Source organism: Arachis hypogaea, chromosome 11, assembly GCF_003086295.3.
Source record: "Arachis hypogaea cultivar Tifrunner chromosome 11, arahy.Tifrunner.gnm2.J5K5, whole genome shotgun sequence".
Classification (NCBI taxonomy): domain Eukaryota; kingdom Viridiplantae; phylum Streptophyta; class Magnoliopsida; order Fabales; family Fabaceae; genus Arachis; species Arachis hypogaea.
The window spans coordinates 46,846,139-46,849,881 of record NC_092046.1 but is presented as its reverse complement, the minus strand read 5'-3'; the positions used below and the strand labels follow the sequence as shown (position 1 = coordinate 46,849,881).

Here is a 3,743-nt window from a genome sequence, read left to right as displayed (position 1 = left end):
TTTGTTTCAACTAACTAACTAACTTTTTGTTTGTTTCTTATCTTTTTCAAAACTACCTAACTAACTCTCTCTCTCTAATTTTCGAAAATATCTTCCCTCTTTTTCAAAAATTTCTTTTTTATTAACTAATTATTTTTATTTTTTATTTAAAAAAAATTTCGAAAAAAATACTAACCTTTTTCAAAAACTATTTTCAAAAATCACTGACTCTTTTTCAAAAATTGTTTTTGAAAATTCACTTCCCCCTCTCATCTTCTTCTATTTGTTTATTGATGTCCTAACATCTTTCCTTCAACTCTCCAAAAATCCGAACCCCCTCTCTCTCTGAGTTCAGATTTTCTTCCCTTCTTTTCTTCTACTAACACAAGGATCCCTATACTGTGGTATAAAGGATCTCCATTATTATTATTATTTTTCTGTGCCTTCTTCTTTGTCATATGAGCAGGAGCAAGGACAAAAACATTCTTGTTAAAGCAGATCCAGAACCTGAAAGGACTCTGAAGAAAAAAATTAAGAGAAGCAAAAATACAACAATCCAGAGATAACCTTTCAGAAATTTTCGAACAGGAAAAGGAGATGGCAGCCGAAAATAATAATAATATAAGGAAGATGCTTGGTGACTTCACTGCACCTAATTCCAATTTACATGGAAGAAGCATCTCCATTCCTGCCATTGGAGCAAACAACTTTGAGCTGAAACCTCAATTAGTTTCTCTGATGCAGCAAAACTGCAAGTTTCATGGACTTCCATCTGAAGATCCCTTTCAGTTCTTAACTGAATTCTTGCAGATATGTGATACTGTTAAGACTAATGGAGTAGATCCTGAAGTCTACAGGCTCATGCTTTTCCCTTTTGCTGTAAGAGACAGAGCTAGATTATGGTTGGATTCTCAACCCAAAGACAGCCTGAACTCTTGGGATAAGCTGGTCACGGCTTTCTTAGCCAAGTACTTTCCTCCTCAAAAGCTGAGCAAGCTTAGAGCTGATGTTCAAACCTTCAGACAGAAAGAAGGTGAATTCCTCTATGAAGCTTGGGAAAGATACAAACAGTTGACCAAAAAGTGTCCTTCTGACATGCTTTCAGAATGGACCATCCTGGATATATTCTATGATGGTTTATCTGAGCTATCAAAGATGTCATTGGACACCTCTGCAGGTGGATCCATTCACCTAAAGAAAACGCCTGCAGAAGCTCAAGAACTCATTGACATGGTTGCTAATAACCAGTTCATGTACACTTCTGAAAGGAATCCTGTGAGTAATGGGACGCCTATGAAGAAGGGAGTTCTTGAGGTTGATACTCTGAATGCCATATTGGCTCAAAACAAAATATTGACTCAGCAAGTTTCAATATGATTTCTCAGAGTCTGCATAGAATGCAAGCTGCATCCAACAGTACTCAAGAGGCATCTTCTGAAGAAGAAGCCTATGATCCTGAGAACCCTGCAATAGCAGAGGTGAATTACTTAGGTGAACCTTATGGAAACACCTATAACTCAACATGGATAAATCATCCAAATTTCTCATGGAAGGATCAAAAGCCCCAACAAGGCTTTAATAATGGTGGAAGAAACAGGTTTAGCAATAGCAAACCTTTTCCATCATCAACTCAGCAACAGACAGAGAACTCTGAACAAAATGCTTCTAATTTAGCAAATCTAGTCTCTGATCTATCTAAGGCCACTGTAAGTTTCATGAATGAAACAAGGTCTTCCATTAGAAATCTGGAAGCACAAGTGGGCCAGCTGAGTAAAAGGATCACTGAAATCCCTCCTAATACTCTCCCAAGCAATACAGAAGAGAACCCAAAAGGAGAGTGCAAGGCCATTGACATAAGCGCCATGGCCGAACCTCTGAGGAGAGGAGAGGACGTGAATCCCAAGGAGGAAGACCTCCTAGGACGTCCAGTGATCAATAAGGAGCTTCCCTCTGAGGAACCAAAGGACTCTGAGGCTCATCTAGAGGCCATAAAGATTCCATTGAACCTCCTTATACCCTTCATGAGCTCTGATGAGTATTCCTCTTCTGAAGAGAATGAGGATGTTACTGAAGAGCAAACTGCCAAGTTTCTTGGTGCAATCATGAAGCTGAATGCCAAATTATTTGGCATTGATGCTTGGGAAGTTGAACCTCCCTTGTTCATCAATGAACTAAGTGATCTGGATCAACTGACATTGCCACAGAAGAGACAGGATCCTGGAAAGTTCATAATACCTTGTACCATAGGCACCATGATCTTTAAAGCTCTGTGTGACCTTGGTTCAGGTATAAACCTCATGCCCCTCTCTGTAATAGAGAAACTGGGAATCTATGGGGTGCAAGCTGCTAAAATCTCACTAGAGATGGCAGACAGCTCAAGAAAACAGGCTTATGGACAAGTAGAGGATGTATTAGTAAAGGTTGAGGGCCTTTACATCCCTGCTGATTTCATAGTCCTGGATACTGGAAAGGAAGAGGATGAATCCATCATCCTAGGAAGACCTTTTCTGGCCACAGCAAGAGCTGTGATTGATGTTGACAGAGGTGAAATAGTTCTTCAATGGAATGAGAACTCCCTTGTGTTTAAAACTCAAGGATCTCCCTCTGCAACCATGGAGAGGAAGCAGAAAAAGCTTCTCTCAAAGCAGAGTCAACCAGAGCCCCCACAGTCAAACTCTAAGTTTGGTGTTGGGAGGCCACAACCAAACTCTAAGTTTGGTGTTGAACTCCCATATCCAAACTCTAAGTTTGGTGTTGGAGAGTCTCAACAAAGCTCTGCACATCTGTGAGGCTCCATGAGAGCTCACTGTCAAGCTATTGACATTAAAGAAGCGCTTGTTGGGAGGCAACCCAATGTTTATCTAATTCTTATTTTTATTGTTTTTCATGTTTTCTTAGGTTCATGATCATGTGGAGTCACAAAATAAATATAAAAATTGAAAACGGAATCAAAAACAGCAGAAGAAAAATCACACCCTGGAGGAGCATCTGTCTGGCGTTCAAACGCCAGAACAGAGCATAGTTCTGGCACTGAATGCCCAGAATGGGAGCATCCTGGCGTTGAACGCCCAGAACAAGCATGGTTCTGGCGTTCAACGCCAGAAATGGCAGCAAAGGGGCGTTGAACGCCCAAAATGGGCACCAACCTGGCGCTGAACGCCCAGAGTTGTGTGCAAGGGCATTTTACATGCCTAAATTGGTGCAGGGATGTAAATGCCTTGACACCTCAGGATCTGTGGACCCCACAAGATCATCTCTGGATCTGTGGACCCCACAGGATCCCCACCTACCTCATCATCTCTCTTTCCATTCATGATCATCCCTTCTTTTTTTCCATTTACCACTCACATCCATACACCCACTACCTTCAAAAATTCAACATCTCTCTCCCACCCAATCCCACCCATATGGCCGAATACACACCCCCATCCATCTCCTCCATATCTTCTTATTCTTCTATTCTTTCTTCTTTTGCTCGAGGGCGAGCAACATTCTAAGTTTGGTGTGGTAAAAGCATAGCTTTTTTGTTTTTTCCATAACCATTGATGGCACCTAAGGCCAGAGAAACCTCTAGAAAGAGGAAAGGGAAGACAAAAGCTTCCATCAAGGGTCTATAGCTCAGTGGTAGAACATTTGACTGCAAATCAAGAGATCCCTGAGATACCTCAGGGGATACATTTTCGTCCACACAATTATTGGAAGCAACTAAGGGTGGAACATCAAGAGCACTCCATCATCCTTCATGAAATCAGAGAAGATCTAAA

General features: G+C 41.1%; 1 non-coding gene across 1 annotated transcript; it reads right to left on the bottom strand.

Moving 5' to 3' along the window:
- Positions 1-972: 972 nt before the first annotated feature.
- LOC112724713 (small nucleolar RNA R71) lies at positions 973-1,080 on the bottom strand. Its single transcript, XR_003163862.1, has one exon. It is a non-coding gene; the product is annotated as a small nucleolar RNA R71 (small nucleolar RNA).
- Between the last annotated feature and the right edge of the window lie 2,663 nt (positions 1,081-3,743).